Consider the following 27,889-nt stretch of genomic DNA (forward strand, 5'->3'; position numbering starts at 1 on the left):
ATTCAGATTGAAAGGAAAGGACACTAGACAGTGGATCAAAGCAGCATAAATTAATAAGACCCTCTCATAAAGTAAACCACAAGGGTGATTATAAATGCCAGTATTATTGTATTGCATTTTTTTGGTATTTGATTCCATTTCTTACTTCTTAAAGGTACTAAAATGCACGTGCATAAAAAGTAATGATAAATCTATGGTTTTGTGCATACAATGTACAAGAATATAATTTGTAACAAGTGCCAAAAAATGGTACAGCAGTCAATAGAAACAGTGATCATGATTCCAACTGAGGCTAGGTTGGTATCAAACTAAACATGATTGCTATAGATTTGGGCATTAAATTTTAACTCCATATGTGTTCATTTGCAAGCTGGCAGAACACAATACAACAGAACTGGAATAGCTTTTAAAAGGGAGAATTTAATAAATTACAAGTTTACAGTTCTAAGGAAGTAAAAGTATCCAAAATAAGGCATCCAGGGAAAGATACCTTAATTCAAGGAAGGCCAATACATCTGCAACACCTTTGTCAGCTGGGAAGGCACACTGGTCCATTCTCCTGGGCTCTGTTGCTTTCAGCCTGCTCCTGTGGAGGTTCCTCACTTTACTTCTCCAGGGCTGGCTTTCATCTCTTGGCTTTCCTTGGTTCTCTCCAGGTTCTGGCTTGCTTAACTTCTCAAATCAATATCTGCTGGGCTTCAAGCATCTCCAAACATCTGTGCCTCTGTTCTCCATTTGTTTGCATCTGTGTCAACACTGCTGTGAAGTTTCTGTTGGCTCTGAGGCTTCTGTCATTTCTCTAGGCTCTGTCCTGTTTTTTCTGACTCTCTTCAAGATGTTTCCTTTTTAAAAGGATTACAGTAATCTAATCAAGATCCCCCAAGAATGGGTGGAGTCAGATCTCAATCTAATCAAAAGTTAATACCCACAAATGGGTTCATCACATCTCTGTGGAGATAATCTAATCAAAAGATTCCAATGTACATTATTAAATCAGGATTAAAACAAATGGTTTCCTCCACAAGATTGAATCAGGATTAAAACATGGCTTTTCTGGGATATGTAATATTTTCAAATCAGCACACCCTGATAACCACAAGTAAAATACATGAAAAATATATTCAGTAAGACATGAGAAGCAACTTACAGTGTTTTGGAGCTCTATGTACTACCCCCTTCCCCCCCCCCCAAAAAAAAACATGTTCTTAAACTTAACTCATTCCTGTTGGTGTAAACACAGTAAAAAGGACCTTTAGATCAGGTTTACATCAGTTAAGGTGTGGCCCACCTCAATCACGATGGGTCTTAATTTTATTACTGGGCTTCTTTATAAATGAAATGAAATTCAAACAAATAGAAATTTGCAGAGAACAGCCAGAAGCTGAAATTCAGGAGAAACTAGAAAATAATGGAGATGCCAATAGAGGCTGCCATGTGCATTGCCAGGTGAAAGAGGAGTCAAGAGCCAAAGATCACTAGCAGCCAGTCCCAGAACACCAGTCTTTGGGAAGAAAGCATTGCCTTGATGATGCCTTGATTTGGGCTCTTCCCTAGCCTCAAAACCATGAGCTAATAAATTCCCATTGTTTAAGCCAGTCCATTGCATGGTACTTGCTTGGACACCCTAGAACTAAGACAAGAGTCAAATGGTACAACACAACAACAACAAAAAAAATCAAATAAATGTGAAAGTAGGCACTAATGGAAGAAACAAGGGTCGAGAGAATGTGTAAGACATACAATGACAAAATAGCAAATGGCAAAGAAAGTCCTGCATTAACAGTAGTGACTTTGAATGTAAATGGATTAAGTCTCCAGTTGAAAGACAGATATTAGCAGAATGGATAAAAAGCATGAACCAACTATATGCAATTTACAAGAGACTCACCTTAAATTCAAAGATGCAAGTAGGTTGGAAATGAAATCATGAAAAAAACGATGCATGCAAGTATTAACCAAAAGAAAGCTGGGGTAGTTATAGTAATATCAAGGTCATTATATACTAATAAAGGGGTCAATTCAACAAGAAGATGATAGCATACACACACACACCGCTAACAGCAGAGTCCCCCAAAATATTGACATGCTAGAAGGGAGAAATAGAGTGCTCTACATTAATAGACCACTTTCAATAATGTTTAGAACATCTAGACAGACAATTAATAAGGAAATAGAAGACTTGAGTGATATTCTAAACCAACTAAACCTAACAGACATATAGAATTCTCACTTCAACCAAGAGCAGCAAAATATATATTCTTCTCTAGTGCATGTGGATCATTCTCCAGGATAGACCATGTGTTAGGTCACAAGACAAGTCTCAGTAAATTTCCCAATTTATACTGTTCCCCAAGAACAGAAAAAGAATCAGAAAAGTCAGATATGTGGAAATTACACAACATAATCAAACAACTGGGTCAAAGAGGAAATCACAAGGGGAAATAGGAAATCTCCAGTTGAATGATAATGAATACACAATGCATCAAGTAGGGAGCAGCAGCATACCATATTTCAAAAAAAAATAAGAATAATATGATGGCTCTTCAAAGTTGTGAGTTCAGAAATATGGAATGTGAAGAATATTTGTCTTTGAAAGATGCAGGCCAAATGCCCACCCAAGGCTCTTCTTTGGTGAAGTTCTGTAAGAATGAGTCACAGAATTCTCAGCAAAGCAAAAGTCTCCTTGTAAGTGAAGAAAGCAGTGAAAGAAAAGAGATATTGGAGGATCATTGTTCAAAGAACCTTCAAGTTAAACTTCTGTCAGATGAAAAATAACTGGTTTCTCCATTGTTCAGTGGTGAGGCAATTTACCAAAATGGATAGTTGAAGGGAGTCCTTGGATCATTTTTACTGTAACCATAAATTTTTACTATAACCAACCAATTTATGGTTGGAAATTGTGGTTTTCCAGTTCTAGTCATCAGAGAGCTCATATAGATGAGAACCCCTGCAACTGTAATGATTGTGGCAAAATGGTTAACACTAGCCCAAATGTCTACCCAGTGGAGAGAACCCACACTGAAGAGAAACTCTCTCAATGTGGTCAGTGTAGTAAGGACTTAAATCAGTGGTCAGAACTACTACTTCATCAGAAAGACCACAAAGAAGAAAAACCTTACTTCTTGTGAAGGAAGGGCTTCACAAGGAGCTCAAGTCTCCTCATTTACCAAGAAGCCCATACAAGCGAGAAATCCTACAAATGCAGCTAGTATGGAAATGGCTTTACAAAAAGCTTGAACCTGCTCTTTCACCATGCAATCCGTACAGGCAAGAAATCCTACAACATTGACAAGTGTGGGTAGAACTTTAATCAGAGCTCTAAACTGCACATCTATTGATATATTCACACTGGAGAGAACTTCTATCAGTGTGGGGAGTATGGATGAGCTTCAGTCAGCACTCAAACCTGCATATCCACTAGCAAGTCCACACAAGAGAGAGGACCTGTAAATGTGGAGAGTGTAACAAGAGCTTCGGTCAGAGTTCAAATCTTCACATTCATCAGTACACACATAGTAGAGAGAAGTCTTATCAATGCTGTGAGTGTGGGAAGGGCTTCAGCCAGAACTTGGATCTTTGCATCCATCTCAGAGCCCAGACTGGAGAGAAGCCCTGTCATTGTGGCACGTGTAAGAAGGTTTTCAACTAGAGCTTCAACCTTCACACTCACCAACAGGTTTACAGGAAAGAACCTGTTAAATTATGTGAGCCCACCTGGGTCTTCAGTCACAGTGCTTGTACTATAAAGACTTAAATATTATTAACATCACTCTTACCTTTATGCTCCATAAAGGGGAAAGATTATGCAGACATGTTCCCTTACTGAAAATCATTTATTCATTGAAAAAATATTTAAGTACCAAGTATTTTGTTATGCTATAAATGAATAGATTGTTCTGGTTCCTTAGATAGGTACAGTGAAGACATTGGAACTCTGTGATTCAGCCAGTGTTATTAGAACTACATCTCCTGCCCAGGATTGTTAGCCACAGAAATATTTTATATTTGCCCAGACAGGACATGTTTCCCTTTGTCCATATTCTCTGAGAAATTGGAACTCAGATTCTCTTCAAAAACAAAAAAAGTAAAGAAAACACAACATACCAAACCTTAGCGATGTAGCAGAGACAGTGTGGAGAGAGAAAATTATAGCCTAAATACTTATATTTTAAAAGGAGAAAGATCTCAAATCAAAGACAGCTTCAAAACAAGAGGACCTAGAAAAAGAAGTGCAAACTTAATCCAAAGGAAGCATAAGAAAGAAAATAACAAAAACTAGAGTGGAGATAAATGACATAGAGAATTTTTTTTTAAACCAGAGAATCAACAAAACCAAAAGTTGGTTCTTTAAAAAGATCAATAAACTTGACAAACCTGGGGCTGGGAGGGTAGTACAGTGGTAGAATTCTTATTTGCCATGCGGGAGACAAAGGTTCAATTTCCAGCCCATGCACTCCCCACACACTCCAAAAAGAAAAAAAAAAAAACAAGCAAACAAACAAAAAACCAAACAAGCAAAAATTCAAAAAATGGTGCTGCAATAACAGGATATTCACATGGAAAAATAATAAAATATGACCCCGCCATACAGCATAAAAAAAAATTGACAAATATTTAGCTAGACTAAGAAAGAGAGAGAGGACACAACAAAAATCAGAAATGAAAAGGGGACATTACTACTGACCCCACAGGGTAAAAAAAGGATTAGAAGACAATATTTTGAACAACTGTATGCCAGTAAATTAGATAACAGGTGAAATGGACAAATTTGTAGAAACAAAGAAATTACCTATATTGCCTCAGAAAGAAATAGAAGATCTGAGCAAACCAATAACTATCAGAGAGACTGAAATGGCAATCAAAAACCTTCCCGGGACCATGGTTTCAGAGGAGAATTTTACAAATATTCCAAGAAGAATTACATCATTCCTTCTCAAAGTCCTTTGAAAAATTGAAGAGTGAGCCCTCCTGTACCCATTCCATGAGTCCAGCATCGCCCACCATACCAAAGTCAGATAAAGATACCACAAGAAAAGAAAATTACAGCCCAATAGTCATTATGAATATAGATGTAAAAGTCCTCCATAAAATTCCAGCCAAAGACAACAGCACAAGAAAATAAGTTTACACCATGATCAAGTAGAATGTATCACAGGAATGTGAATGTATATCAAACCAAAGAAAATTCATTAATGGAAAACACCACATTAACAGGATGGGGGAAAAAAACATAGTCAATTCAATTGATACAGAAAAGGCTTATAAAAAATTCAGCACCAATAACAGATAGAAACACTTAGAAAACTAGTAGCAGAGGAAACTTCCCAAGATGATAAAGGGCATATATGAAAACCCACACCTAACATATTACTCAGTTATGAAAGACTGAAAGTTTTTCCTCTAAGATCAGAAAGTAGGCAAGGATCATTCAACACTGTTATTCAACACTGTACTGGAAGTTCTTGCCAGAGCAAATAGGCAAGGGGAAAAAAAATAAAAGCCATCAAAATTGGAAAGCAAGAGGAGGGGGCCAAGAGCAAGAGGATGGCAGCTTAGTAAGGTACGCGCGTCTTAGTTCTTTCTCCAGAGCAACTACTAGGTGACCAGAAACAGTGCAGAACAGCTCCCGGGGCCACGGCAGGGAACAGACACACAGCGTACCCCAGTCTGGACTGGCTAGACCGTCTGCAAGACTCCACTGCGGTGGGACCCGCAGAAAGACAAGCGCCACCTATTGGGTAGGATAAAAAAAAAACAGAGTCCAGAGATTTCACAGGAAAATCTTTCAACTGCTGGGTCTCATACTCAGGGAAATCTGATTAAATGTCCAGATGCCAGCAAAAAATAACAAATCACACCAGGAAAATTGAAGATATGGCCCAGTCAAAGGAACAAACAAATAGTTGAAATGAGATACAGGAGCTGAGACAACTAATTCTGAATATACAAACAGAAATGGAAAACCTCTTCAAAAACTAAATCAATAAATTGAGGGAGGACATGAAGAAGGCATAGGATGAACAAAAAGAAGAAATGGAAAGTCTGAAAAAACAAATCACAGAACTTATGGGAATGAAAGATACAGCAGAAGAGATGAAAAAAAAAACAATGGAAACCTACAATGGTAGATTTCAAGAGACAGAGGTTAGAATTAGTGAACTGGAGGATGGAACATCTGAAATCCAAAAAGAAACAGAAACTATAGGGAAAAGAATGGAAAAATTTGAGCAGGGGCTCAGGGAATTGAATGATAATATGAAGCGCACAAATATACGTGTTGTGGGTGTCCCAGAAGGAGAAGAGAAGGGAAATGGAGGATAAAAACTAATGGAAGAAATTATCACTGAAAATTTCCCAACTTTTATGAAAGACCTAAAATTACAGATCCAAGAAGTGCAGCGCACCCCAAAGAGAATACATCCAAGTAGGCGTTCTCCAAGACACTTACTAGTTAGAATGTCAGAGGTCAAAGAGAAAGAGAGGATCTTGAAAGCAGCAAAAGAAAAACAATCCATCACATACAAGGGAAACCCAATAAGACTATGTGTAGATTTCTCAGCAGAAACCATGGAGGCAAGAAGACAGTGGGATGATATATTTAAATTACTAAAAGAGAAAAACTGCCAACCAAGAATTCTATATCCAGCAAAATTGTCCTTCAAAAATGAGGGAGAAATTAAAACATTTTCAGGCAAAAAGTCACTGAGAGAATTTGTGACCAAGAGACCAGCTCTGCAAGAAATACTAAAGGGAGCACTAGAGTCAGAAAGACAGAAGAGAGCGGTGTGGAGAAGAGTGTAGAAAGAAGGAAAATTAGATATGATATATATAATACAAAAGGCAAAATGGTAGAGGAAAGTATTACCCAAACAATAATAACACTAAATGTTAATAGACTGAATTCCCCAATCAAAAGACATAGACTGGCAGAATGGATTAAAAAACAGGATCCTTCTATATGCTGTCTACAGGAAACACATCTTAGACCCAAAGATAAACATAGGTTGAAAGTGAAAGGTTGGGAAAAGATATTTCATGCAAATAACAACGAGAAAAGAACAGGAGTAGCTATACTAATATCCAACAAATTAGACTTCAAATGTAAAACAGTTAAAAGAGACAAAGAAGGATACTATCTACAAATAAAAGGAACAATTAAACAAGAAAACATAACAATTATAAATATTTACGCACCGAATCAGAATGCCCCAAAATACGTGAGGAATACACTACAAATATTGAAAAGGGAAATAGACACATCTACCATAATAGTTGGAGACTTCAATTCCCCACTCTCATCAATGGACAGAACATCTAGACAGAGGATCAATAAAGAAACAGAGAATTTGAATATTACAATAAATGAGCTAGACTTAACAGACATTTATAGGACATTACACCCCACAACAGCAGGATACACCTTTTTCTCAAGTGCTCATGGATCATTCTCAAAGATAGACCATATGCTGGGTCACAAAGCAAGTCTCAACAAATTTAAAAAGATTGAAATCACACACAACACTTTCTCAGATCAAAAGGAATGAAGTTGGAAATCAACAATAGGCAGAGTGCCAGAAAATTCACAAATACGTGGAGGCTCAACAACACATTCTTAAACAACCAGTGGGTCATGGAAGAAATTACAAGAGAAATTAGTAAATATCTCGAGGCGAATGAAAATGAAAACACAACATATCGAAACCTATGGGACGCAGCAAAGGCAGTGCTAAGAGGGAAATTTATGCCCTAAATGCCTATATCAAAAAAGAAGAAAGGGCAAAAATTCGGGAATTAACTGTCCACTTGGAAGAACTGGAGAAAGAACAGCAAACTAACCCCAAAGCAAGCAAAAGGAAAGAAATAACAAATATTAGAGCAGAAATAAATGAAATTGAGAACATGAAAACAATAGAGAAAATCAATAAGACCAGAAGTTGGTTCTATGAGAAAATCAACAAGATTGATGGGCCCTTAGCAAGACTGACAAAAAGAAGAAGAGAGAGGACGCAAATAGGATCAGAAATGGAAGAGGAGACATAACCACTGACCTCACAGAAATAAAGGAGGTAATAACAGGATACTATGAACAACTCTATGCTAATAAATACAACAATGTAGATGAAATGGACAAGTTCCTAGAAAGGCATGAACAACCAACTTTGACTCAAGAAGAAATAGATGACCTCAACAAACCAATCACAAGTAAAGAAATTGAATCAGTCATTCAAAAGCTTCCCAAAAAGAAAAGTCCAGGACAAGACGGCTTCACATGTGAATTCTACCAAATATTTCAGAAAGAATTAGTACCAACCCTGCTCAACCTCTTCAAAAAAATTGAAGTGGAGGGAAAGCTACCTAATTAATTCTATGAAGCCAACATCACCCTCATACCAAAACCAGGCAAAGATATTACAAAAAAAGAAAACTACAGACCAATCTCTCTAATGAATATAGATGCAAAAATCCTCAACAAAATTTTAGCAAATTGAATCCAGCAACACATTAAAAGAATTATACATCATGACCAAGTAGGATTCATCTCAGGTATGCAAGGATGGTTCAACATAAGAAAATCAATTAATGTAATACACCATATCAACAAATCAAAGCAGAAAAATCACATGATCATCTCAATTGATGCAGAGAAGGCATTTGACAAGATTCAAAATCCTTTCCTGTTGAAAACACTTCAAAGGATAGGAATACAAGGGAACCTCCTTAAAATGATAGAGGGAACATATGAAAAACCCACAGCTAATATCATCCTCAATGGGGAAAAATTGAAAACTTTCCCCCTAAGATCAGGAACAAGGCAAGGATGTCCATTATCACCACTGTTATTCAACACCATGTTGGAGGTTCTAGCCAGAGCAATTAGACAAGAAAAAGAAATACAAGGCATCAAAATTGGAAAGGAAGAAGTAAAACAATCACTGTTTGCAGATGATATGATACTATACGTTGAAAACCCTGAAAAACCCACAGCAAAACTACTAGAGCTAATAAATGAGTACAGCAAAGTAGCAGGTTACAAGATCAACATTCAAAAATCTGTAGTGTTTCTATACACTAGCAATGAACAAGCTGAGGGGGAAATCAAGAAATGAATTCCATTTACAATTGCAACTAAAAGAATATAATACTTAGGAATAAATTTAACTAAAGAGACAAAAGACCTATACAAAGAAAACTACAAAAAAACTGTTAAAAGAAATCACAGAAGACCTAAATAGATGGAAGGGCATACTGTGTTCATGGATTGGAAGACTAAATATAGTTAAGATGTCAATTCTACCTAAATTGATTTACAGATTCAATGCAATACCAATCAAAATCCCAACAACTTATTTTTCAGAAATAGAAAAACCAATAAGCAAATTTATCTGGAAGGGCAGGGTGCCCCGAATCGCTAAAAGTATCTTGAGGAAAAAAAATGAAGCTGGAGGTCTCATGCTGCCTGACTTTAAGGCATATTATGAAGCCACAGTGGTCAAAACAGCATGATATTGGCATAAAGATAGATATATCAACCAATGGAATCGAATAGAGTGCTCAGATATAGACCCTCTCATCTATGGACATTTGATCTTTGATAAGGCAGTCAAGCCAACTCACCTGGGACAGAACAGTCTCTTCAATAAATGGTGCCTAGAGAACTGGATATCTATATGCAAAAGAATGAAAGAGGACCCATATCGCACACCCTATACAAAAGTTAACTCAAAATGGATCAAAGATCCATTAGGTCTAAGACCATAAAACAGTTAGAGGAAAATGTAGGGAGATATCTTATGAATCTTACAGTTGGAGGCGGTTTTATGGACCTTAAACCTAAAGCAAGAGCACTGAAGAAAGAAAGAAACAAATGGGAGCTCCTCAAAATTAAACACTTTTGTGCATCAAAGAACTTCATCAAGAAAGTAGAAAGACAGCCTACACAATGGGAGACAATATTTGGAAAGGACATATCAGATAAAGATCTAGTATCCAGAATTTATAAAGAGATTGTTCAACTCAAGAACAAAAAGAAAGCCAATCCAATCACAAAATAGGAAAAAGACTTGAACAGACACCTCTCAGAAGAGGAAATACAAATGGCCAAAAGGCACATGAAGAGATGCTCAATGTCCCTGGCCATTAGAGAAATGCAAATCAAAACCACAATGAGATATCATCTCACACCCACCAGAATGGCCATTATCAACAAAACAGAAAATGACAAGTGCTGGAGAGGATGTGGAGAAAGAGGCACACTTATCCTCTGTTGGTGGGAATGCCAAATGGTGCAACCACTGTGGAAGGCAGTTTGGCAGTTCCTCAAAAAGCTGAATATAGAATTGCCATATGACCCAGCAATACCATTGCTAGGTATCTACTCAGAGGACTTAAGGGCAAAGACACAAATGGACATTTGCACACCAATGTTTATAGCAGCATTATTTACAATTGCAAAGAGATGGAAACAGCCAAAATGTCCATCAACAGACGAGTGGCTAAACAAACTGTGGTATATACATATGATGGAATATTATGCAGCTTTAAGACAGAGTAAACTTATGAAGCATGTAATAACATGGATGGACCTAGAGAACATTATGCTGAGTGAGACTAGCCAAAAACTAAAGGACAAATACTGTATGGTCCCACTGATGTGAACCGACATTAGAGAATAAACTTGGAATATGTCATTGGTAACAGAGACCATCAGGAGATAGAAATAGGGTAAGATAATGGGTAATTGGAGCTGAAGGGATACAGACTGTGCAACAAGACTGGATACAAAAACTCAAAAATGGACAGCACAATACTACCTAATTGTAATGTAATTAGGTTAAAACACTGAATGAAGCTGCATCTGAGGTAGTTTTTTTCTTCTTCTTTTTTCTTTTTTTCTTTTTTTAAATTTTTTTCTCTCTATTATCGTTTTATTTCTTTTTCTGTTGTCTTTCTATTTCTTTTTCTAAATCGATGCAAATGTACTAAGAAATGATGAATATGCATCTATGTGGTGATATTAAGAATTACTGATTGTATATGTAGAATGGAATGATTTCTAAATGTTGTGTTAGTTAATTTTTTTAATTAATAATAAAAAAAGAAACTGTACGCATAAAATGAGACTAAGTGTCAATGGCTGAGAGATTCCAAACAAAGTTGAGAGGTTATCCTGGAGGTTATTCTTATGCATTAAGTAGATACCACCTTGTTGTTCAAGATGTAGCAGAGAGGCTGGAGGGAACTGCCTGAAAATGTACAGCTGTGTCCCAGTAGCCATGTTTCTTGATGATGATTGAACAATGATATAGCTTTCACAATGAGACTCAGTGAATGTGAAAACCTTCTGTCTGATGCTCCTTTTAGCTACTATATCAACAGAAGAGTAGAACATATGGAATAAAAATAAATAATAGGGGGAACAAATGTTTAAATAAATTTAGTTTGAAATGGTAGTGGTAAATGAAAGCAAGGGGTAAGGGTATGGTATGTATAATCTTTTTTTTTCTCTGTTATCATTTTATTTCTTTTTCTGTTGTCTTTTTATTTCTTTTTCTAAATCAATGCAAATGTTCTAAGAAATGATGAATATGCAACTATGTGATGATATTAAGAATTACTGATTGTATATGTAGAATGGAATGATATCAATGTTTTGTATGTTAATTTTTTTAATTAATAAAAAAAGTTTAAAAAATTGGAAAGCAAGAACTAAAGCTTTCTTTATTTGAAGATGACATGATTGTATATACAGAAACTCCTGAAAAATCCACAACAAAGCTACTAGAACTAAGAAACTAATTCAACAGATTGACAGAGTACCAGATCAACAAGCAAAAATCAATAGAATGTCTAAACGCTAGTAATAAATAATCTGAAAAAAAATTCAGAAAAAATTCCATTCACAATAGCAACTAAAAGGATCAAATATCTAGGAAAACTAACCAGGGATGTAAGAGATTTGTACATACAAAACAATAAAAGAAATCAAACAAGACCTAATGATTGGAAGGACATACTGTGTTCATAGATTGGAAGATGAAATATTGTTAAGGTGTCAGTTCTCCCCAAAGCAGTGTACAGATTCAACACAATTCCAATCCAAATTCCAACAGTCTTTTTGTAGAACTAGAAAAGCCAATTGCCAAATTCATATGGAAGGGTAAGGGACCCAAATAGCCAAAAACATTTTATAAAAGAAAAATGAAGTTGGTGATGAAGTGATCACACTTCATTAAAGCTCATTACAGGGTGACGGTAATCAAAACAACACGGTACTGGAACAAGATCAGACATATGTGCCAACGGAATTGAATTAAGAGTTCAGAAATTAATCTTCACATTTATAGCCAATTCATTTTTAATGCAACGTTATTGAGATACATTCACATGCCATATAATCATCCAACGTGTACAATCAACGGTTCACAACATCATCATATAGTTGTGCATATTTTTGAATATTTTCATTACTCCAAAAACAAAAAGAACACCCAAAATATCCCATGGCCTTTATCCTACCCCTATTATTTATTTTTTTGTCTTTATTTCCTTACTCATCTGCCCATACACTGACTAAAGGAAGTGTCAGTCACAAGGTTTTCACAATCACACTGTAAAAACTATATATATAGTTTAAGGTATATTTTTATACAGTCATCTTCAAGAATCAAGTCTACTGGATTACAGCTCAGCCGTTTCAGGTATTTTCTTCTAGTTATTCTAATACACTAAAAACTAAAAAGGGATATCTATATACTGCATAAGAATAATCTCTCATTTCTATTTGAAATCTCTCAGACACTGAAACTTTATTTTGTTTCATTTTTCTTCTACCTTTTGGTCAAGAAGGCCTTCTTAATCCCATGATGCCAGGTCCAGGCTCATCCCCAGGAGTCATGTACCACATTGTCAAGGAAACTACACCCCCAGCAGTCACATCTCACAAAGTAGGGAGAGCAGTGAGTTACCTGCAGAGGTAGCTTATATAAGGAGAGGCCACATCTGAGCATCAAAAGAGGTTCTCTGGGGGTGGCTCCTAGGCATAATTGTAAGTAAACTTAATTTATCCTTTGGAGGAGTAAATTTCATAAGGGCAAGCCCAAGATCAAGCATAAGGCCTATTAAATTGGTAGTTCCCAATGTTTTTGAGAAAAATCAGGAATTTCCCAGGTGGGGAAGTTTAATATTTCCACATTTCCCTCCAGTCCCTCAAGGGGACTTTGCAAATACTTTTTTGTTTCCTGCCCAGAATGTTCAACAGGGCTGAATGTAATTATGGGTTGAATAACTATGGGTAATTATTCTGTACTCTTTCAGCATAAAAGGCCCAATCTCTACCATCTTCCTATCTCCTAATGTAAGTCAATGTTATATGCTTCATGACTTTGTTCTGTCTTACAATTGCATAATATTCCATCATATGTATATACCACAGCTTGTTTAGCCACTTGTCCATTGAGGGGCATTTGGGGTGCTTCCATCTCCTGGCAATCATGAATAATGCTGCTATAAACACTGTTGTGCAAATGTCCATTCACGCCCCTGCCTTCAATTCCTCTGAATATGTGCCTAGTACTGGGATTGCTGGATCATATTAACTTCCTGAGGTACCACCAAACTGCTTTCCATAGCACTTGTACCAATCTATATTCCTACCAACAGTGAATAAGTGGCCTTCTTTCTCCACATCCTTTCCAACATTTGTAGCTTTCTGGGTTTTTTAATAATGACCATTCTAGTAGTTGTGAGATGAAACCTCATTGTGGTTTTGATTTGCATTTCCCTAATAGCCAATGAAGTTGAGTTATTTTTTCATGTTTTTGAGACATTTGTATTTCCTCTTAAGAAGTTTCATTTTCTTCCTATTTTAAGTGCTTTTTATCAAGAAAGAATGCTGGATTTTGCCAAATGCCTCTTCTGCATCAATTGAGATGATCATGTGTTTTCTCCAACTTTTTGAGGTGGTGTATTTCATTAATTGGTTTCCTTATGTTGAAACATTGGAATATTGCAAACCTGGAATAAATCCCACTTGGTCATGATGTAAAATTCTTTTAATGTGCTGCTAGGTTCAATTTGAAAGTATTTTGTTGAAGATTTTCACATCTACATTCATTAAAAAGATTTGTCTGTAATTTTCTTTCCTTGTAGTATCTTTGTCTGGTTTTGGTATTTAGGGTGATGTTGGCAACATAGAATGAGACAGATAGCTTTCCCTCCTCATCATTTTTTTTTTGAAGGATTGGTACTAATTCTTCCTTGAATGCTTGGGAGAATTCACATGTGAAGCTATCTGGTCCTGGACATTTATTTTGAGGGAGCTTTTTGATGATTGATTCCATCTCTTTTCTTGTGATTGGTTTGTTGAGGTTGAGTCAGTATTGGTTGTTCATGCTCTTCTAGGAAGTTGTCCATTTCATCTACATTGTCTAGTTTATTAGCATATAGTTACTCATGGTATCCTCTCATTATCTCCTTTGTTTCTGCAGATTCAGTGATGTCCCCTTTCTATTCCTGATTTTATTTATTTGCATCCTCTCTCCCTCTCCCTTTCCCTCTCCCTCCCTCCCTCTCAGTCCTCTCTTCCCTCTCTCTCCCTCCCTCCCTCTCTGTGTCAGCCTATATGTTATATATATATGTTATATATATATATATGTTATATATATATATATTATAATATATAATATTATATTTTTAATATACACACTTAAGGTAATAAATTTCCCTCAGCCCATCTTTGCTGCATCCCACAAGTTTTGATATGTTGTGTTTTCATTTTCATTTGCCACAAGATATTTACTGATTTCTCTTGTAATTTCTTCCTTTATCTACTGGTTGTTTTAGTGCGGTTTATTTATGAATTATCCAGTCTTTTGCCTGTTATTGATGTCCAACTTCATTCTATTATGATCTGAGAAAGAATTTTGTATAATTTCAATCTTTATAAATTTATTGAGACTTGCTTTGTGACCCAGCATATGGTCTATCCTGGAGAAGATCCATGAGCACTTGAGAAAAATGTGTACCCTGCTCCCATCAAGATAATATTCTTTAAATGTCTATTAAGTCTGAAGTTCATTTTTGTACTATTCCAAATCTCTTTTCCTTGTTGATCCTCAGTCAAGATGTTCTATCCATTGATAAGACTGGTGTATTGAGGTCTCCAACTATTATTGTAAAGGTGTTCAATTCTCCTTTCAGTGTTGTCAGTGTGTGCCTCATATATTTTGGGGCACACTGGCTCAGTGACTAAACATTTATGCTTCTTATGTCTTCTTGATGAATTGTACCTTTTATTAATACATAGAGTCCCTCTTTGTCTCTTTTAATTGTTTTAAATTTGAAGTCTAATTTGTCTGACATTGTTTTACATTTAATTATTTTATATTTGATGTTTAAGTTGTCTCTGCTCTTTTCTGGTTTCTGTTTGCATGAAATATATTTTTCCAACCTTTTGCATCCAACCTATTTTTGTCCTTAGGTCTAAAGTGAGTCTCTTGTAGACAGCATATAGATGGGTCCTGTTTTTTAATCTATTCTGCCAGTCTATGTCTTTTGAATGGGGAGTTTAATCCATTAACATTTAATGTTGTTACTGTAAAGGCAGTATTTTCTTCTATCATTTTGTCTTTTGGATTTTATATTTAATTGTGCCAGTCTGAAGCTATTATGTACCCCCTGAAAAGCCATGTTTTAATCCTGATCCTCTCTTGGGACAGCCATTTCTTTAATCCTGATTCAACATCATAGGTGGAAACTTTTGATTAGAATATCTCCACAGAGATGTAGCACACACAACTGTGGGTCTGACCTTTTTATTAGATAGAGATGTGATTCCACCCATTCCAGGTGGGCCTTGATTACTTTACTGGAGTCATTTAAAAGAGGAAATATTTTGGAGAAGGCACAGCTGACACAGATGCTCACACTTGGAGATGCTTGGGGCCTATCAAATGTTGTCATGTGGTTTCCCATGATCTGTTAAGCAAGCCAGAACCTGGGGAGAGTCAAGGGAAGCCAAGAGATAAAATCCAGCCCTGGAGAAGCTAACTGAGGAACCCCCATAGGAACAGATGCTGAAAGCAATGGAGGCCAGGAGTAAGGGATGAGTAGATGACAGCTACATACCTTCCCAACTGACAGAGGTGTTCAAAAAAGCCATAAGCCTTTCTTGAGTGAAGGTAACTTCATGTTGGTATCTTAATTTGGATACTTTCACTTCCTTAGAACTGTAAACTTGCAAGTTATTAAATTCCCTGTTTAAAAGCCATTCCATTTCTGATATATTTCATTCCAGCAGTTATACAAACTAATATAGTCATATCTTATTCTCTCTCTCTCTCTCTCTCTCTCTCTCTCTCTCTCTCTCTCTCTCTTTCTCTCTCTCTCTCTTTCACTCTTTCTCTCTCACTCTCTCTCCCTTCCTCCCTCCCTCTCTGTTTCTCCATTTACATCTTCATTTCTACACTCTTCTACAAACCTCTCTCTCCTGTCTTTTCCTATCTGCATGTAGTGTTCCCTTCAGTGTTTCTTGTAGAGCAGGTCTCTTTTACACAAACTCTGCCAGTGTCTGTGTGTCTGAAAATATTTTAAAGTCTCCCTGATTTTTAAGGGACAATTTTTCTGGGAATATAATTTTGGGTTGGCATCTTTTCTCTTTCAGTATCTTAAATATATCATACCACTGCCTTTTCACCTCCATGTTTTCTGCTGAGAAATCCACATGGTCTTATCAACTTTCTCTTGTATGTGATGGATTGCTTTTCTCTTGATGCTTTCAAAATTCTTTCTTTGCCTTTGACATTTAACAATCTGAATAGTAAGTATCTTGGAGCAGGTCTATTCAAATCTTTTCTGTTTGGAGTATGCTGTGCTTCTTAGATCTATAATTTTATATCTTTCATAAGAGATGGTAAATTTTCAATGATTATTTCCTCCATTACTTTTTCTGCCCCTTTTCCCTTCTCTTCTCCTTGTGGAACACCTGTAACATGTATATTCATGTGCTTCATGTTGTCATTCAATTCCCTGAGACCTGGCTCATATTTTTACATTATTTTTCCTATTTGCTCTTTTGTGTGTAGGATTTCAGATGTCCTGTCTCTAGTGCACTAATCCTTTCTTCTGCCTCTTCAGATCTGATGTTGTAAGTCTCTATTGTGTTTTTCATCTCTTCAATTGTGCCTTTCATTCCACAAATTCTGCCATTTGTTTTTTTAAACTTTCAAGTTACTGTTTATGTTCACCAAATTTCTTCTTTATACCCTTCTTTTCTTTTGTCATATCTTCCCTCAACACTTTGATTTGATTTTTTATTTTATTTAGCATACCTGTTTGAACATCTTTAATTTGTTGTTTCAACTCCTGTATCTTGCTTGAAGTATTAGTTTGTTCCTTTGACTGGGCCATAACTTTGTTTTTCCTAGTGTAACTTGTAATTTTTTGCTGGTGTTTAGGCATCTGATTTCCTTGATTTGTTTATTCCAGAGTTTGTTTACACTCTTTCATGTTGGGTTTTCTAGTTGGTTGGCTTTGTTCTCTATCTGTTCTTTAACATTCATTTCAACTTATTCTAGACTTCTACCAAAGCTTCTGTTTATCTGATCAGAATTTTTCAGCTCTTATTTTTCTGGTTCTTACCCTTCCTCTGTGGAACTATTTTTTTGAGAAGGGTATCCCCAGACATGATCAACCCCAATCAGATTTTCCTAGCCCAGACAGGCACAGGTCTCAGGATGAGGGTGTAAACAGTGTAAAGTTTCCCTGAGGATGAGACCCAGCAGTTGTCAGACTTTCCTGTAAGGCCTCTAGACTGTGTACTTTTCCTGTCATGCCCAGCAGGTGGTGATTGCTATCCCACAGCTCCCCCCACCAATGTAAAGTGACGTGATGCCTTTAATTCTCAGGAACCTGTCCCTGCCAGGTGTGTGGTTGAAAAAGGGGCTGAGGTAGATGACAAGCTTAAGCTGTTTTTGTTTTCCAGCCCCTGGGGTCTGAATTCTCTGATTGAGGTACACCACTTGAGCTTGGCCCTGCTCCTCCTTTTCTTAGGGGAAGCTATGCCCTTCACAGAATTATTTCCTTCACTTGACTAGTTACTTTGTCTCTCACATATCTTAACTCCACCCTTGCCTGAGTTAGCATTGACCATTGAAAATGACTAAGGCTTTCTCTAATGAACTACTTAGAACAGTTTTTAAAAAGGAAAAAAAATCCCTTTCAGAGCCAGTCCCTATCTCCCAAGTTTTGTGACTCAAAAACCAGAGTTGGTACCCCACTCTATGTGCCTTTTCTCTTGGGGCACATCCCTTTTCCAGTATTCTGAGCTCTGTGGACTCCAAAACTTTCCATTTATTTTGTTTGTTTGTTTGTTTGTTTTTCCATCAGCCTTGCCTCTTGTCTGCCAGAAGAGACCTCAGGATTCTTTTCCTGCTTGCTCTGGGTTTATCTGTGCTGGGACCATGTATTCAGCAGTCAAATTTTTAAAATTAAAACAACAAGTTCAGCTTGGTTGAGCTACCGTCCCTTGATCCTAAGAGACTGCTTCTTTTTCACATGGGGAAGTGTCTGCAACACAGCCTGCAATGCCAGCAGGAGAGGGATGCCAGCCTCCACAGTTTAGGGGCTCTACTTACAGTTTGGCACTTCCACCCATTTCAGACTGGTGTACAATGTGTGCCTAGTCACAGACGTCCCCCAAACAGTTGTTCCACACAGCTCCTGGCTATTTAGTAGCTGCCCTAGAGGACTAACTAAATTCCACATTTCCTTACACTACCATCTCGCACCCACAAATTAATTTTTGACAAAGTTTCCAAGACCACTCAACTGGGAAAGGATAATCTCTTCAACAAATGGTGTTGGGAAAACTGAATGTTCATCTGCAAAAGAGTGAAGGTGTACCTCTACCTCACCTCATATTAAAAAATTCACCCAAAATGGATCAAAGTCCTAAATATAATAACCACAACTCAAAACTCCTAGAAGAAAACATAGGGAAGCATCTTCAGGATCTTGTATTAGGGAATGGTTTCATAGACTTGAGCAACAAAAGAAAAAATAAATAAATGTGAACTCATCAAAATTAAAAAAAAAATTGCATCAAAGAGTATTATCAGGAAAGTAAAAAGACAGCCTATAGAATGGGAGAAAATATTTGGAAACAACATATCTGATAAGGGTTTAATATCCAAAATATATCAGGAAATCCTACACAACGAACAAACATACAAACAGATTTTTGGAAGCTCTGTTTCAGAGCTAATAATGAAAATAAATTAAAAAAAAAAAAAAGAAATCCTACAACTGAACAAAAAGTCAAACAACCTAATTTTAAAATGGGCAAAAGACTTGAATAGATATTTCTCCAAAGAATACATACGAAGGATCAATAAGCACATGAAAAGATGATCAACATCATTAGTCATTAGGGAAATTAAAATCAAAACCACAACGTGATATCCATTAGTGTGGCCATTACTAGAAAAATTTTTTAATTACAAGGGGTAGAGAGGGTATAGGGAAATATAAACACTCATTCATTGTTGGTAGGAATATAAAATGGTGCAGCCACTGTGGAATACAGTTTGGTGGTTCCTCAGGAACCTAAGTATAAAATTACCATATGCCCCAGCAATCCCACTTCTAAGTAAATACCTAAAAGAATTGAAAGCAGTGGCTAAACAGATATTTTCACACCGATGTTCATAGTGTCATTATTAACAAGTGGCAAAAGATGGAAGCAACCCAAGTGTCTATTTACTGATGAGTGGATAAACAGAATGTGGGAGATACTTCAAATTGAATACTATTCCACTATAAAAAGGAATGATGTTCTGATACACATGACAACATCGGTTACCTTGAGGATATCACGCTGAGTAAAATAAGCCAGTACAAAAGGACAAATATTATGTGATCCAATAAATAATTAGAATAAGCACCTTTATAGTCAGAATCTAGACTACAGTTACCAAGGGATAAGATGGGAATAGGGAATGGAGAGGTAATGCTTAAATTGTACAGAGTTTCTATTTGGGATGATGGAAATTTTTGGTAGCAGATTGTGGTGATGGTAGGATAACATTGTGAACATAATTAACAGCACTGATTTATATTTTTGAATGTGACTGAAAAGGGAAATTTAGCTTGCATATATGTTACTAGAATAAAAGTTTTTAAAAATCCATGGATGGTACAACAAAACAGTGAACCATGGTCTATAGTTAATAGTGCATTATTAAAATGTTCTTTCATCAATGGTAAAAACTGTACCACATAATGCAAGGTATTATTGATAGGGTGGTATATTGGAATTCTGTATTTTATGCGTGATTTTTCTGTAAATGTACTCTTTTATTTAAAAAAAAAAATTCCCAGCAAACTTTTTGCAGAAATGGAAGAGCTGGTACTCAAATTCACGTGGAATTGGAAGTAGCCCCAATAGCGAAATTAATATTGTAAAGGAAGAACAGGGTTGGAGGTCTCACACTTCCCAATTTCAAACATTTTACATTGGTAAAATGGGAATTTTTGTGTTTTGTATCAGCGTCAGCAATAAAAAGTTAAAAAAAAAAAAAAAGTTAATAGGATTCCCGCTTGGTGTTCTTTCTCTCTGTCTCTCTTTGTTGGAATACTGGCTCTTAAAACCCAGTCATCATGGTGAGATGTCCAGGGAACCAGGTCTTTCAGAGACAAAGTCTGAGGGCTCTAGAAGGAAGGGTTCTGGAGACATATGAAAATATGGTCAAAGCAAATTTTACCATAGAGATAAAAGCAACTAGAAAGTTCAGGGGAAAAAATGCTGTACAGGAAAGGAAATGTCATCACAACATATGAGTTGGCTATCTAGAAAACAATAATTACCAAGTCTTAAAAACATATTGAGGGTATGGGGGAGGAGTGGGGTAATGATGTGGGAGCAAAATCCTTACTTCTCATAAAAGGAAATCCACAGACACTGTGTAAAGGCATATCAGGAATTACAGTATAAGCACCACATGGAAGTATACTAGGTACAGTAATGTCCCCCGAATATGGCCACATCCTAATTCCTGGAAACTGTGAATAAGGAATTTTGTAGATGTGATTAAATTAAGAGTCTTGAGATGGGGAGATTTTCTAAGAATTATCTAAGTGAACCCAGTGTAATCACAGGATTCTTAAAATACGGAAGGAGGCAGAAAGGTTGGAGAAGGAGACATGAAGAAGGAAGGAAAGACTGGGATGATGCTATTGCTGGTTTTATTTGAAGCTGGAAGGGGACCATGAGCCAAGGCATGTGTCTAGAAGGCAGGCAAGGCAAGGGGACAGGAAAGAACACAGCCCTGCGAACCCCTCTCCTTCAGCCCAGTGAGGCTGATTTCAGACTTTTGGCCTCCAGAACTGTTAGATAAAACATTTGATTGTTTTATGCCACAAAATGTGTGGTAATTTTTAAAGCAGCAATAGGAAAAGAACACAAGAGGTGATGACCAGAAGAAGCAATTACGAGTAGAAATAATTTTCTGGGAAGCACAACCAAGGCAGAGAGGCGGAGAGTGGTGGGGCAATTCATCGTTCTGTACCTTTCAGCTCTATACCATTCTTTATGTGCACCTATAACTTTGTAACAATTCTAAAACTTTAATTGCCCTAATGAGAACAATATGTGAGAAAACTGATTATAGTCCCTATGGGATGGATTCTGAACAAGTAAACAACAGGGGTTTCTTGAACACTTACTATGTACGCCACACATACTAAGTGTGCTGAGGGATTAACAACAAGTCCCCTAGATTCAGAGATCCACTCATCACACTGAATAGGCACACTTCCCACTCCACAAGACCCAGAGTCTCAGTAGGGGGTGTCCCATGCTGCACCACCATGAAGCCTGTTGGGAACTGAGAACTGGGAAAGACCAGGATCAATTGCTGTCCCCAGGAAAAATCAGGTGTCCTAGAGGGTAGGACTTAAGCTGGCCTTAAAGAACTGGAGGGCTTTGGGTGCTTAGGAGGTATGAGAGGGCAAAGGGTAGGGCAAAGCCCTTGCGAAGGATGTGAAGACCATACGGAGGGGGGAGCACTGGGGAGACCAGCTTGAGCTCCCACGTAGTTGGCATTCACCCCAAGAAGAAGGGGCAGACATGGCACGATCCACAATTGTGGATTGACACACTTGTGATACCCAACTTAGTTTTCCAGGCAGTCAGATGTTATCAGATTCATGTGAGCATTAATATTGGAGACTTCCTGCTCAGGTGAGCAGAACCCAGAGGAGACCATGACACCGACTCCTCCAAAGTTGCATCAACACTTCCTTTAAGATACCTTGTCTGCACCTGATTCATTCAACAAGCACTCTTGGATGGTTTACCCTGTGCCAGGCACCACTCAAGGCACCCTCACTATAACAAACAAGAGAGCTTTAGAGCCTGCCCTATAGGGCTTACATGCAGCGTGGGCACTGAAGATGAACACCACTAATGCCAGAGGATGATGAGTGCTGGGAGGAAAAGCAAAGCAGGGCGAGGGAAAGCAGGGTGTGCAGACCTAGGTGGGGGCATCACAGATTGACTCTGAGAAATGACATCTGAGCAAGAGGGAATGGATGCTGGGCACGACTTACCTGGATTTACTACTTCCCAGCCCCCCTGGTAAAATCTCCACCATTACCTAAGTGACAGTCTGTGGTACATCCTTCACATCTTTCCGTCATACTAATGACAGCCCCTTTACTATGAAAAACCATTCCAGATGTTTGCTCCCATTTGCAAAGGTTATAACCCAGCTGCCCAGCTCTGCTAGCTAGGAACATTTATCAGCTGTTCATCCCACTGGGCTGGGCAATCTCCAAAGATAGACATGGACACATGGTGACCTCCTTATATATCAGCTGCCAAGCGTTCTGAGAACACGGCACGTTCAAGAGCATGCTGAGCATGCTGTCCTCCTGTGGAGGCTTTGGGGGGCCCCCTCGCTATATAAGGCTGTGCAGCCAGACACACATATAGGCCCACGAATCATCAGTGCAGGTTTGGTGTTGCTATCTTTGGAAATAGCGTGCGGCTCTGGGTCCCACTGAGGGCCCTGTCCACCTGTGGTTATCTTTTGGCAGGGCTTTAGCCTTAGAAAGGCAATGCATATGCCCACGTCACTCAACCTGAAGGAATTTGGGCATGTCTCCTTGGAACTCTGGAAATGACACTCCAGAAACTTAGAAACTGGGGAGATAAGAGTGGGTTCAGAGTTCAGCTCAACTTAATGACATTTGCCACACTGGTTCTTAAACTTCAGTGTGCTTAAAAATCAAGAATCCTGTATTTTATGCATAACTTTTCTGTAAACCCACAACTTTTTGAATAACTTCTTAAAATGTGCCCATTATCTATGTATTCACATTTGGATGTAATTTCCCACCAAGCTCCCAACTTGTGCCAAAAAGGATTGCTTAATAAATGGTGTTCAGATCATTAAAAAAAAATTAATGTAGCATGTGTTGCAATGCAGATCCCCAGGCCCTACAGACCAGATATTCAGATGTAGGCAACCAGTCTAAAGGGGAAGTTAGAACTCTACAAATTACAAGTCCCTAGCAGCTTCTGATGTGGATGGTCCACAGACTTTGAGAAAATATTTTACAGCCAAAAACTGGCATTGAAGGTAGGTTTTTTGAGATGCTAACAGTCAATTGTAAAGAAAAAGCAGGACAGCGTCCTTTTAAACACAAAGTGCAAACCCCTCTAAAGTTTAAGCAGAGAGAAGAGGCTGCGCGGGGTGGGGTGGGGGGGTATTTTTAAACTTATTTCCAGGGTTCCCAGCTCTCACCTCCAAGATTCACCTTTCCCTTGGAGTTGTGTCTTTTTTTTTTTTTTAACTTTGATTACCACTATGCCCAGCAAAATTCCAATCCTAGATCAAAAGTCCCTTTCCTCTTATTCCGAGTTAGCTAAAATTATTTGATAATTACAAAAGAATGTTAATCAAACTAAGGGTGGAGAAAAAAAAGAATATCATTTTTGAAAATACAAAGGGCAACGAATGGGCAAGTTCCTGAAATGTAGATTTCTAATGCTAAGATGACCATTCACCAGCAGGGAATAGGTAGCCCCCTGCCTTCCCCCAGTCTCCTTCCCAGGGGCTCCCGGCCTCCATCCCCCTCTCCTACTGGCCCCAGCAATACCACTGCCTCCTATGAAAACTAGGGGAGAAAGCTGAAAATCTGTTTTCTTATCCACATGCAAACCTTCCCGCCCTGCATAGGGCCACTGTACCCACTTCTGTCTCACTACTCCCCATGCTTTCTGATTTGGGGCCCCAGCTTGTCCCTCAGTGCTTTGCAGCCTTGCAGGGAGGTGTTCGAAACAGTTCCCACTGGTCCCAGACCCGTCAGCTCATGGATGGGCATGATGGACCTGCCATGAGCTGCACACACACCACGCCCCACTCCAGGGTACCCTGCAGGCTCACACCACATGCCTTGCACCCGAACAAGCAAACCCTTGAGACCTGGCCCCTTGGATTCATGTTCAGTAAAAGCATCAAAAAGCCCTCCAACAAAGAAGTTTAAATCTGACTCTTCCCCTGACAGCCTTCCAGGGGCCCACTCTTGGTGCACGCCTTTCTGAATTTTTATCTCCATGAATAGTTCTCAACTTGTAGGGAAAGACATGGCCACAAAGACTATATTTTCATAACAAAAAAAAAATGAGTCCTGATATGACAAAGCACTTGTTTGGATTTTTGAATTAGTTTATGTGTGAAGTTGTATTCGTACATAACATGAAATAGCATAGAGGACGTCTAACAGATCACCTTTACTGAAAAGAATCAGATTACATGGAATCGAGACAGCCCCTGGAAAATCTGAGATGTGTGGTTGCCGTAGTAATTGATGCCTTCCAGAACAAATCCATGCTTGGCTAATTACAGTCTTCTATTTTTAAACTCATCTACATTCTTCCCTCCCCCCACCTCAACATTTCAGCAATAAAATACTATTACTGTTACGGGAACAGCTTGTGCTGATCTCAAAATAACTTGTTTCCAGTCAGGCTCAGCCTGCCTGTGAGGTGAGAAGGTTCGCTTCCTCCCCAAGTGCATGGAAGGCCAGATAGGACACCTGGGAATGAGCCCCCATTGGCTTTATGCAATTGGAGTACAAACAAGCACAGACCTCGTGAGCACCTGGGGTCTGGGCAAGGCCTGCTCCAGGGTTTGCCCCATGACCTCCCAGGGCATGCATTGCCTCATGGGAAACTCTTACCCCACACCATCAAGATGATGGCAAAATAGCTTCCAGGCCAACCTGATGGTCAGGCCAGGGCTTATATACCAGTCTTTCAGGATGTATCAAGCTGGAATACCACACTCTGACAAAACCAGGCTGGCTGCTTCTGAGAAACCTGGGGCCCTGCTCACTTTCTCTGTAGCCCTCATTCCCTCCACAGCAGAGGGTTGGGTGCTGTGAAAAATAAATGGACACTGCACAAATGAGAACCAGCAGGGTCTATTTACTCAGAGCTCACTATACCAGGAGAGATAGCCATTACCACTTGGATTTGGCAAAGCCCCAAAGGCAGGCAGGAGAGTGAAATAGCTTTACACAGAGCAAAAGGGAAGACTTCAGGTGTGCCCTGGTAAGAGGCTGTTGGCAAGGGGGGGCTGGGGGTGGGCCAAATTGAAGCAGGGCATCCTAGGGGATTCGTTGGGGGAACGGATTTGGCTTTCTCTGGTTGGTCCCAAGCTGAAACCAGGGGCAAAAATTAGGGAAGCTGATGGTTATTGACCAAGTATTGGCTATTTCAGGCTGGCTGCTATAGAGGTTGCGGGCCAGAGTAATATTTATATTGATATATATTTATACAACCTGGCCCTTGTCCATTAGCATATCCAGTTGCTCATTGCAAATGCCACCTCCCACCAGCCTCAGAGTGGCAGCTTGGGCTTGTGGTCTAGAAAAACCTGGAGAGAATGCGGGGCATGTGGTCCATGAAGACCAGCACTGGAGAGACTCAGTGTCCTCAAGAGCACACCCACAATGGGGCAATCCCATAGTGCAGAACACTACTATTTTAGTTTGCTTATGCTGCCAGAATGTAATACACCAGAAATGGACTGGCTTTCATAAAGGGGATTTAGTTACAAATTTACAGTTCTTCAGAGGAAGGGCAGCTGACCTTCTCCTGACTTCTGGGTTCAAATGGCTTTCCCCAGAGTAAGTTGCACCTTTCTGCATTGCCAAACGTCCAGGTCTGAGCTGGCTCTGAGTTCTGATTTGTGTCATGCTGGGCTGTGCTGAGCTCTCCTGGCCTATACTGAGCTGTTTTTCTTTCTTCTGACTTCTTTTAAGCCCCACTCATTGCAGAAGGAACTCCCCTTAGCCGAACACAGACGTGATCAGCCATAGATGAAGTTCACATGCTGATGATTCAAGCCCCCAGCCACAGAACAACTTGGCAACATCACTTGGCCAAGTTGACACCTGCATCTACCTACTACAACTTCCCAGATGCTTGCCCAGAGTAGAAACCAGTGCAGCCAAGAGGCAGTCTCTTAGCTGAAAATGAAGGTGTCGACAGGGTCATACTTTCTCCAAAGTCTGTAGTGTTCTGGTGGTGGCTCGGGGGTAATCCATAGCTTAACTGCTGCCTCCATCACATGGTCAGCTATCTTCTTCTATCTTCTACTGAATCCACATTCAAATTTCCTCTACTTGTAAGGACTCCAATTATACTGGTTTAAGGCCCACTCTGATTCAGTCAGGCCTCATCTTTATAGAATCTTCAAAGATGGGTTTACATCCACAGGACCAGAGGTTAGAACTTGAGCCTGTCTCTGCAGGAGACATGATTCAACCCAGAACAGGTTCTTTCTACATTCCTCTCTTTCTTGTGTGTTTCCCACAGGCTGTGTACAGATGTGAAGTGGGAATGCATGGATACATTTACTACAGAACAGCCATCCTTGGCTTTTTGGCCCTAGAAAAGGAAAAATAGCTTTTGTTCATGTGGGTCATATCCATCAATATTTATCATATTAGAGCTAAGAAATTTTAAAAATATTAAGCCCATTACATGTTGCTATAAATAGCATATTTGTATGAAACATTTTTCCAAAAGAATCAAAATTGCAAAGGTGGCACTGTTTTAATTTTCTGCAAATTGTTTAATGGCAGGCTTAACAGAAGACAACTGGATTCTTATTATCTGTTTCTGTATTTGATCTATTGAGATATCATATATCACTTAGCCTCTGGAAAACTCCTTAATACCTTGTAACAGAATGAGAACTAATAATGTAGCAGGACTATAATGAAAAATAGTTTTGACCTTGAGGAACCCCTGAAAAATAGTTTTGACCTTGAGGAACCCCTGAAAAATAGTTTTGACCTTGAGGAACCCCCAGGGGTCCCCAGACAGGTGCTACAGACTAATTCTTATGTACTTAAGCAGGGATCAGATCCACTTCAGGGCAGAAAGCAGGAGAGCAGGAGGGAGAGGGTGGCACCATCAGTGGAGGGCAGGGTGTGATGTGGAGGAGAAGGATTGTAAACCATCCTAATCAAATAGGTAATTTGTAAGTCTCACAAATTATGAAAATGCCCCAAACCTGAGTGAAGAGACAAGAAGTTTTCGACTTGTGTCTAAGTCAAGGACTTTGAATATCTTAACCTCCCAACTTAAGATGCAAAGGCTAAGACAGCCAAAATGGAAAGAAAAGTAAAACCTCATTGTTTGCTACTTCCCAGTAGGAACGTTTTTCCTTCACTGGTTCCAAAATGTATATGCAGTTAGAAACCACTTGACTCCTGCTTAAACTGATGGATGGTGAGAAACATTAGGACCCCTCAACACATACAGCAGAAAGTGCCCTCATTAAACCCGCCCTGTCCAAAGAAGCAGAGGGCAGAG

The 27,889-nt window shown here is 38.6% G+C and overlaps 1 pseudogene; it reads left to right on the forward strand.

Annotated features, from left to right (window-relative positions):
* Positions 1 to 1,840: 1,840 nt before the first annotated feature.
* Positions 1,841 to 4,290, forward strand: LOC143647758 (uncharacterized; annotated as a pseudogene).
* The last annotated feature ends 23,599 nt before the right edge of the window (positions 4,291 to 27,889 follow it).

Source organism: Tamandua tetradactyla, chromosome 10, assembly GCF_023851605.1.
Source record: "Tamandua tetradactyla isolate mTamTet1 chromosome 10, mTamTet1.pri, whole genome shotgun sequence".
NCBI lineage: Eukaryota > Metazoa > Chordata > Mammalia > Pilosa > Myrmecophagidae > Tamandua > Tamandua tetradactyla.